The sequence below is a fragment of the Camellia sinensis genome, chromosome 12 (assembly GCF_055761805.1).
Source record: "Camellia sinensis isolate YWXY chromosome 12, ASM5576180v1, whole genome shotgun sequence".
Lineage (NCBI taxonomy): Eukaryota > Viridiplantae > Streptophyta > Magnoliopsida > Ericales > Theaceae > Camellia > Camellia sinensis.
Window position 1 is genome coordinate 61,511,149 of NC_138972.1, and position 10,604 is coordinate 61,521,752.

Consider the following 10,604-nt stretch of genomic DNA (forward strand, 5'->3'; position numbering starts at 1 on the left):
TTAAATAAATTTTAAGCCAAAATTATATTTTTTTAAAACAAAAAAAAAATAGGGGATTTTTTTTTAGTTTATTAAAATTTTATAGTATAAAGGACATCTAATATTTTTATAATGTCTAAGGTCTCTTAAATCAATCTAGAGAAATTTCAGTCCAAACTAGAGAATTTCTCTAGACCAATCCAAAGAAAATTCAGTTCAAACTAGAGAATTTCTTTGAACCAACCTAGAGAAAATTTAGTTCAAACTAGAGAATTTCTTTAGTCCAAACCAAAGAAATTCAATCCAATACACGAAGCAAAAACGATGATCGTTATACACAAAAGTGAAAGACAATCCTGCCAAGAAAACACAACATGTGCCTGGTCGAAGATGTGCATCTACAGAGTCTCATTAAAATAGTCATCTCATTAAAATTGTTCAGTAACATTTCACAATAATTCACACCACCCTACATGTTTATTATAACAGCAAAAATGATCTAGTTGTCAACCAAAAAAAAAAAAACTAACCTACATTTCATTATGTTGTGAACAAAAGTCATAATCATTTTCACTGGGCATCCGAAAGCACTGCAATAGCTAAGCGAATTTCATTATCTGAAAATTCTTGATTTGGGCTAGTGAAAATTGCAAATTCCTTGCATCGTGCTACTCCGGTGCCGACAGTGCAAGTTCAGAGTTTTCCAATGTTATTGCCACAACTTTGCATATGGGAATACTCTCATCTTTACTAGAAGCTTCAACGATAAGTGAATCTCAATATCGTGCATGAACATCTTATCTTCAATGTCTAGATTGCTTACATCCACCTCAATTTTGGAGGGGATGTGTTCAGCTGGGTATAGATATTTTAAAGTGATCCTTATCCTATTTAAAGTACCTCCTTTCTTGAGACGAAGACAAACATCTTCTCCTTTGAAAACAACTGACACTTCAATCTTCAATCCTGATCCCTTATCAGCCCAAACAAACACCAAATTCAAAATCATCTCACACTCTTCTCATCCCTATGAATCTTGATGGGAAGAATAGTACTAGATTCGAGGAGAGTGGAGGAACTAGAACTAGCGCAGATCTGGAGAGGGAATGTGGTGGAACAAAAGAAGGGGAGTTGAACAGAGTTAAGGATGGCCTGAATTTGCTTCCCCTCAGTGGTAACGAGGTGTTTCTGGAGGCCGACCTGCTGGTGGTGGTGGTGATGGTGGTGTGGCCGCCGTTGTCTTGGGCTAACACGACGGTGGGGATTCGGCCTTGGAGTCTGTCTATGGCGAAGACTTTGTGGCCAGTGTACTCTTTGGGAATGGCTTGGATTGTGTGGTATGATCACTATCTTCACCACCTCATCCTCTTTCGCAACTCTTTCTTTACGGATTAATTTGATTTTTTTCTGTGATTTATGGGTGTAGGATTGAGAGACTTTAGACATTATAAAATAAAATCATGAATTTCTTTCATTATTAAAAATGGAAGAGGGATCTTAGACTAATTTTTTTTAAAAAAAATAATTATAATATTAAAAAAATACTAAAAATTAAAAATATATATATTAATTTTATATATTAATACTATCTATAGTATTACTAATCCGGTGGTATATAAACAAACACTTTTTATCCTATATCTCCAACCTAATATCATTACACTAATAATTTTCTCACTCAATCTCACCAAACCCTTAATTCCCTTCATTCTATGGAGCCAAACAAACGTGATCAAATTATTTATACTGTGTAAATAGAAACTCCCAATGACTAACCGACCTATTACACAATCTATCTTAAATATTTATCTGAAGACTATATATTTACATTAACTTATATATCTCTTTGTTTCAACGACATTTTTATTTAATAAAGCAACATACACGGTCACTCTCACTCATATAATTATAGGAAAAGTAATACAAATAAAATAAAATAAAAAATACAATACAATACAATACAAGCACTCTTTTACCTCACATGTTACATTGCATTATTACACAGGACAATAATGTAGTTATAATACATACACGACAAACATTTCACTCTTTATTTTCTCTGTCTAAACCAATACATTCACACAATTAATATCAACCCAATTCATCCCATCATCATATGTGCTTGGTTGAAATTTAATTTTTAAATTTTAATTTAATAGAAAAACTAATTTAAAAAAATAAACCAAAAAAAATATTTTAAATTTTTAAAAATTATTTACCTTAAAGAGAGAGAGAGAGAGAGAGAGAGAGAGAGAGAGAAATCATATGAAAATATTAATATTTAATCATATGAAAAATATTTTTAACATTATTCTTTCAATTTTTTATATTTTTAATCTCTCTCACACACACACACACACAAAAAAAAAAAAAGGGAAAGTTGTGAGAAAATAAGAAATATGACTTTAGTAGAGTTCTTTTGAGGAGTCTGTGTTGCTTCGGTTTGCATGGAGGAGGTGATGGAGAGAAATAATTTTTTATTTCTAAATGAGAAAATGGTGATACATAACGGATAAAATGTAATTTAATTTTTCTTAAAAGAGTAGTAATGTCATATTCAGTAGTTATGAAATCGGATAAACCCTTTCTGCATATGTATCGTTTTTATTTTTTATTTTTTGAGTTAATTACACTTATCACCTTTACTTTTTCATCATAATCTTACTTTTTTGGTCTATGTATTTTCAATTGTGATTAATAGTCAACTTTTTATATTTTAAATCAAGTTGCAATATTATCATTCTATCTATCTGCTGTCAATGAAGTTGACGAAAATTAAAATTTTAATGAAAGTGTAAGGATTAAAGTACTTTTGATAAAAATGTAGAAATGTTAATGAGAAAAAAAAATGCCACTTTTAGCAAATATGACAAGTTCCATTGACCATATTAACTGTAAATGAACAAAAGTGTGATATTGTAACTTGACTTAAAGTGTAAGGCATTAACTAACATAATTAAAAGTGAAAAGGCCAAAATGACATTACAGTAAGTGTAATTAACCCATTTCCTTTCCTTTAAATAGAGGTTGTTACACAGCCAAACAATCACAACAGCAGCATCAGCAGCAGCTTTGTTAATGTTAGGTCCCTTGATTGTCAAATCTGGGTACAAAACTTTGTGTTGAACAAGTTGTAATTTTCTTGTGTTTTTTGTTCTTCCCGCTCGAGCGGGACCATTGGCGCTCGAGCGAATATTGTAGTCTCTCAGTATTTTGTCAGGTCTGTAAAAATACTGGAAGGTATGATTTCACGCTCAAGCGGGTCATCAAGCGCTCGAGCGGAACTCTGTTCTGTCGCACGCAGATTTTGCTGAAGCCGCTCGAGCGGGATATTGGCCGCTCGAGCGGAGATCGCGGACTCAGGATTCCTATTTATACCTGTTTAGGTTGTTTTTAGGACTACTTTTCCTAGATCTTATTCAAGAGTCCTAGGGTTTTGTTTGAAGTTTTGTTCTGAGGTTTTTATGAGTTTTCCTTGATGTTTTGAGAAGAGTTCTTCAATCATGATCTAAGATACATATATCAAGGAGTTGGTTACTTTAAATTCAAGAGAGAGATCTTTTCGGTGGATTTCGAAGATTCAAGCGTAGAGTTTCAAAAGGCGTTTGATTCTGTATGTAGTCGTTAATTCGACAAGTGAAGTTGTGGATTCAACTTCAGGATTGATCAGTTCCAAAATGAAGACGCGGTGAAAGAGTTGCAAAAGATTCGAAGACAAATTGACTGAGTTGGGTAATTTGTGTATTATCTTTGTAATCATTCTTTCTTCAGTAGTGGATTGATTAGTGGCATTTCGCCCGTGGTTTTTTATTACAATTGAAGGTTCTTCAATTGTGATTTTTTCCACGTAAAAATCGTTTGTGTTGATTTATTGTTTATTCCAAAAAACAAACAATCTAAATCACTTTCGTAAGTGCTAGTTGATTTAGATTGTGTGTTTTGGGTAATTGGGATTTAGAATATTATAATCTTGATCTAATCACGAATCACTTAGGATTTTCAATTGGTATCAGAGCGGGTCACTCTTTTTTTAAAAAATATAGGAGTGTGATTTTGTGTGACTAGTAATATGGATTCTATTCGTGAAGGTAACTCGACCCATAGACCTCCTTTACTCAATGGTACAAACTATTCTTACTGGAAAGCTCATATGAGAGCGTTTTTAAAATCCATCGATGAGAAAGTCTGGCATTGCGTGATCTATGGGTGGAGTGAACCTACTATCACCATTGATGGTATTGATATTTCTAAACCCCTTGATAAATGGGACACGACTGATTACCAAAACTCGAGTTGGAACAGTAAGGCTCTCAATTCCTTGTTTTGCTCCGTCACACCTGAAGAATTTCGTCGTATCTGAACGTGTGAGGTAGCAAAAGAGGCTTGGGACATTCTTGAAACGATTCACGAAGGTACTACTTCTGTCAAAAGGTCAAAACTTCAACGTCTCACCTCAGCCTTTGAAACCCTTTTTATGCGGGATGAGGAGACGTTTGATGATTTCTATGCAAAACTTAGTGATATCGTGAATTCCTGTTTCACACTCGGGGAAAAAATCCCGGAAGCTAAAATTGTTGGAAAAATTTTGAGGTCCTTACCCGAGAGGTTCCAACCAAAAGTGACAGCCATTGAGGAGGCTCAGAATGTTGATACCCTCAAGCTTGATCAATTGGTTGGAAACTTGCAGACTTATGAAGCCCACCAGATTTCAAAGAAAAAACAAAAAGAAAGTGTGGCTTTCACTAGTGCTCATGAGTCTGCAAAAACTTCGGAGGCTGAATTTGATTTAGAGTCTGAGATGACGGCTATGTTTACTAAACAATTTAAAAAAAATTTGAAGAAAAAGAAGCCTAATTTCAGAGACCCTATTTCTAAAGACAAGAGTAATGAAAAACCCAAAACTTTTCCACCAAAACTTGCTCCAAAAACTGAAAAGAAGATTGTAAAGGGGCAAGGGGTCAAGTGCTATGAATGTCAAGGGTTTGGTCACATTGCCCTTGAATGCCCTTCGAAAAAGAATCGAAAGAAAGTCTACACTGTGACTTGGGATGATGAAAGCGGGTCAGAGCAAGATCCCGAAGAACCTGAATCTGGAGAAGACGGGGATAGTGCTTTCATGGCATTTTGGTCCACTTTCACTCAAACTCTTCCAAAGCCAGCAGAGTTAGCTCGTGGTTAGAACCTGCATCATGCTCCTACCTTTGATGGGAGTAACTACCTGTTTTGGAAAATCAAAATGAGGGCTTTTCTGAGAGCTTTTGATCCAGAAGGCTGGCAGGCCATTGAAGAAGATACAGACAGGGCTGACAATCTGAGTAGTCAGAGAGCCCTGATCACTATTCGTGGAGCAATTTCTACTGAAGAACAGCAACGGGTTGTTCATTACACAAAGGCTAAAGAGGCATGGGAAATTTTGAGCCAATTCCATGAAAGAGGAAATTCACCTTCACTACCATCCAGCAACCTTTCTGTCTTAGTTGCTAGACTGGATGAGGTCAAGGAGAATGAAGAGCAAAAAGAGGATGATGAAACATCTGAAGATAATGATGAGATCAATGGCGATGAACTACAACAAGCCTACGAAAAGCTGTACGAGGAATCTCTGAATTTGTCCAAAATCAACGACAAACTCTCTCTCAAGCTCAAAACATGTGACAGTGAGAATGTCAGGTTGAAAGGAGAACTTGTAACCGCAAAGCAGAATATCATCAAGATCTCTAGTGATAGGCAAGAATTATGTGGAAAACTTCTATCCTGTGAAACTGAAAGGAATGAACTCCTAAAGGTGTATTCCACATATGAAGAAAAGCTTGAAAGTCTTGAGATGTCACAAGCTACATTGGAAGAGAGAGTCTGTCAAAAAGATGAAGAACTCCGTGTTGCTAGAGCCACTATTGCCATGTGGAACAAAGGTTCCAAATCTTTAGAAGACATCCTCGGGTCTCAACAAATGGGTTGTGACAAAAACGGGCTAGGCTATGGTGCAACAGCTCACAAGGGACAGGCCTCCACTTCATATGACATGAAGACTCAAGCAAAGGGAAAGTTGAAGGTAGACCAGGCTGATCTCTCTCGTCATCTACCTAAAGTTGGTAAGATCAACAAAAGGGAGGTAAAACCTATTTTTATTTGTCATCACTGTGGTAGGTATGGCCACATTCGTCCTTATTGTTTTGAATTATTTGAAAAGGTGTCTCAAAAGGGTAGAAATTCGAAAACTTTTTGGGTTAGGCAACAACCTTATATGTCTAGGAGGAATACCAAGACTAAAAAGATTTGGGTGAGAAAAGATGATTTGACTTGTTTAGTTGTTCACACTGCTCTAAAAGCACGTGATTCACACATGTGGTATCTTGACAATGGGTGCTCTCGTCATATGTCCGGTAACAAATCTTACTTCACATCCCTTGAAAAATATGAAGGAGGAATTGTTACTTTTGGAGATGGCGGCACTTCTAGAGTCATTGGTAAGGGCTCTATAAGTGTTGCTGGTCTTCCTAAGCTCAAAAATGCTCTTCTTGTTGATGGTCTTAAAGCAAATCTTTTGAGCATTAGTCAAATGTGTGATTCCCATCATGAAGTATTGTTTTCAAAAAATAAATGTGAAATTTTGGATAAAAAGGGAAATACTGTCTTACTTGGGGTTCACACATCTGATAACTGCTATGGGATTGTTACTACTAATGATCTCACTTGTCACTCTGCCATCATTAGTAACATTGACCTGTGGCATCAAAGATTAGGTCACATGAATTTCAAAGACCTAACTAAGATAGCCAACGAAGAGCTTGTGAGAGGAGTACCTAAATTGGGGAAGAATTTGAGCCATGTGTGTGGACCATGTCAACTTGGAAAGCAAACCCGTGCCCCTCATAAAAAGGTGAACAGCTTTACAACCAAACGTCCTCTTGAATTGGTTCACATGGATTTAATGGGTCCTACTCGCACTGAAAGCATCGGAGGTAAAAGATACATTTTTTTAACTGTTGATGATTTTACTCGATTTTCATGGATAAATTTTTTAAAGGAAAAATCTGATACGTTTGATGCTTTTCAGGCCTTAGTCTTTAAAATCCAAAATGAGCAAGGTGTTTCCATTGGGCGTATCATAAGAATCCGAACCGATCATGGTCGTGAGTTTGAAAATAGTTCGTTTTCGGATTTTTGTGATATACATGGAATTAAGCATGAATTTTCTACACCTATTACTCCACAACAAAATGGAGTTGTTGAGAGGAAGAACATGGTTGTTCAAGAAATGGCTAGGGTCATGCTCCTTAGTAAGAAACTTCCTCCAAAGTTTTGGGCCGAAGCCCTAAATACTGCTGTTTATGTCATAAATCGCGTGTATTTAAGGCCTGGCACTATACAAACTCCATATGAATTGTGGAAGGGATTGAAACCTAATGTAAAATACTTCAAAACTTTTGGGAGTAAGTGTTATATTTTCAAAGATAGAGAGCCTTTGGGTAAATTTGACTCTCGAAGGGATGAAGGTATTTTTCTAGGGTATTCAACCACTAGTAGGGCTTTTCGAGTCTATAACCTGCGAACTTCTTCTTTAATGGAATCTATCATTGTGGTTATAGATGACACAGGTGCACCTACTCCAGCAACAAATGAGGATGACAATGATGAGTCTCCAATCTTGGATACTGAACCACAAAATCATGGAAAAGCTGCGGACCAATCACAAGAAATTGTTACAGCTCCATCCTCACAGGTAAGTTCAAATCCAAAGAGTGCTCCAAGGGACATCACTCATGTTGCTCTGGTCACCGCAAGTCCGGAGCTTAAACCATCAGCTAGGGTGAAACTGAATCATCCAGCTCAACAGGTGATTGGAAGTGTCTCGGATCGAATAAAAACCCGAAGACAGATTCGGGATGAGGTATCACATATGTGTTATGTTTCATTAATTGAACCTAAGAATTTTAAAGAGGCCTTGCTAGATGATAGTTGGGTCAATGCTATGCATGAAGAATTAGGTCAATTTGAACGTAACAAAGTTTAGACTCTAGTTCCCAGACCTAGAGACGTAAATGTGATAGGTACCAAGTGGATCTTTAAAAATAAATCTGATGAGAATGGTACAGTTGTTAGGAATAAAGCTAGGTTGGTTGCTCAAGGCTACACACAAGTAGAGGGTGTTGACTATGATGAGACATTTGCCCCAGTTGCACGTCTCGAATCTATTCGTATTTTGCTTGGAGTTGCATGTTTTCTTTCCTTTAAATTGTTTCAAATGGATGTGAAAAGTGCCTTTCTAAATGGGTACTTGAGAGAAGAGGCATATGTAGAGCAACCAAAAGGGTTTGAGGACCCTAAATGTCCTAATCATGTCTACAAGTTAGACAAGGCTTTGTATGGATTGAAACAAGCCCCTCAAGCTTGGTATGATAGACTTACTACCTTTCTTCTTGATAATGATTTTCAAAGGGGTAGTGTGGATAAGACTTTATTTGTGAAACATACTAAGTCTCGTATTCTTGTTGCTCAGATTTATGTTGATGATATTGTGTTTGGATCCACTGCTGAATATCTTGTGAAATATTTTTCGGATTGCATGACACATGAGTTTGAGATGAGCATGATGGGAGAGTTGTCTTATTTTTTGGGTCTTCAAATTAAACAGTCTCCTTCAGGTATATTTGTGTCTCAGTCTAAGTATGCGAAAAATCTTGTGTCTAAGTTTGGTCTTGAGTCTGCCAAACATGCACGCACTCCCATGAGCACCAGTCTTCACCTCTCCAAAGATTCCTCTGGTATTAATGTTGATCCTACCCTTTATAGGAGTATGATAGGGAGTCTTTTGTACCTCACAGCCAGTCATCCTGATATTGCTTTCAGTGCAGGTGTTTGTGCCCGTTACCAAGCTAGTCCTAAAGAGTCTCATCTTCTTGTTGTCAAACGCATCATTAAATATGTTAATGGGACATTGGGGTATCGGGTTTGGTTTTCTACTGATACTACAGCTGAGATTACTGGTTTTTATGATGCCGACTGGGCAGGGTGTGCTGATGATAGGAAGAGTGCATCCGGAGGGTGTTTTTACCTTGGGAATAATTTGGTTTCCTGCATAGTAAAAAGCAAAAATGCCATCTCTCTTTCGACTGCTGAGGCTGAGTACATTGCTGCAGGGAGTTGTTGTGCACAAATGCTATGGATGAAGCAAATGCTTCATGATTATGGGATAGAACAGAACACTTTCACTCTTTTCTATGATAACACAAGTGCCATAAACATTTCAAAAAATCCTATCCAACACTCTCGCACCAAACACATTGACGTTCGTCATCATTTTATTCGAGAGTTAGTGGAAGAGGGCCTTGTTGTTCTTGAGCATATTCCCACTGAGCATCAAAAAGCTGATGTTTTTACTAAACCCCTTGATCTTCTTCGGTTTGAGTTCCTTAGAAAGACCTTGGGTGTCATGCTCGATCACTAGAGTGTTACTTGTTTCTTGAGTAGATGTAAGTGTTTTGCCTTATGTATGCTTGGATGTCATAATCTCATTGTCATTGATATCTGTTTTTCTTGCATCCAACTTTTTATGTACACTACTCATGCTGCTTACAAGATCTCATTGTTCATTGGTCATAGCTCATTTTGAATGCCCATGCTCATTAACCTCATGATCTCATTATGTACACATCCTTGAGATTAATTGCTGCAGGGGTTTCCGCACAAGTGATCAAAGTTCTCTATGGACCACTAACAGTGTTTCTTGTACTTTTACAGTGGAATTGACCGATACTAGTATATCATGGGTGATGTTGAGTCTCTTAACCATCTACCACCTGTTTTCACTTCCACGGTTTCTCCCTCAATTCCTTGAAGTCCGGGCATTAGGAAAAGGCTACCTCAGAGGCACCAACCAGGCCATCCTTTATGATTTCATTCTTCTCTAGTTTGGTTTCCATACTCTTGAGAGTGAATGCCACCAGTGAGTGCCCACAAGAAAGAAAAAGTTCAATAATAATAAAAAAAAAGGGACCCATTGATTGAGGGGGAGCCTCCGCATTTACTCAACAAATACCCCGTGATTCCTAGTGGTTTGACTTTTCTCTGTATTGTTGAGTTACTCTTGATGGAGGTCCAGCCATCCGATCACTACTAGGATTAACTCTAGCTCAGTGACCTCTCATGGTATGCACACACACACTTTTTTTTGTGAGCTCTCATGTTGGATTTTGAGTTGTACATTCTCATGTAGCTTATGATCATTGATTATATTTTATCTGCTTTGCTCATGATTTCCAGTGTCATTTTTTTTACAAATTGCAAGTTTACGGAATTCATGCATTGCGGATTATTTCATCTTCGTCGTCAATTTTGGCTAAATGTGATCATCTACTTTTGTCTGAGGTCTCTCTTCTAGATATTGAGTTTCTTGTTTTATTTAAAAAAAAATGTTTTTTTTACCCCGCTCGAGCGGATATTTCCACCCTCGAGCGTGTTTTTGCGCCTTGCAGCAGTTTGCTCTTTGCTTTTCAGTTCTGAGAGAGGTATTTTTGCGCTCGATCGTCCTTATTCGAGCTCGAGCGGGTGTCAGCTTGCCTTGACTCACGCTCGAGCGTTCATACCTACGCTCGAGCGGACCTATTTTGTATAAAACTCCCTCC

General features: G+C 37.3%; 1 pseudogene; it reads right to left on the reverse strand.

Moving 5' to 3' along the window:
- Nucleotides 1-647: 647 nt before the first annotated feature.
- LOC114275151 (uncharacterized) lies at nt 648-1,313 on the reverse strand (annotated as a pseudogene).
- Between the last annotated feature and the right edge of the window lie 9,291 nt (nt 1,314-10,604).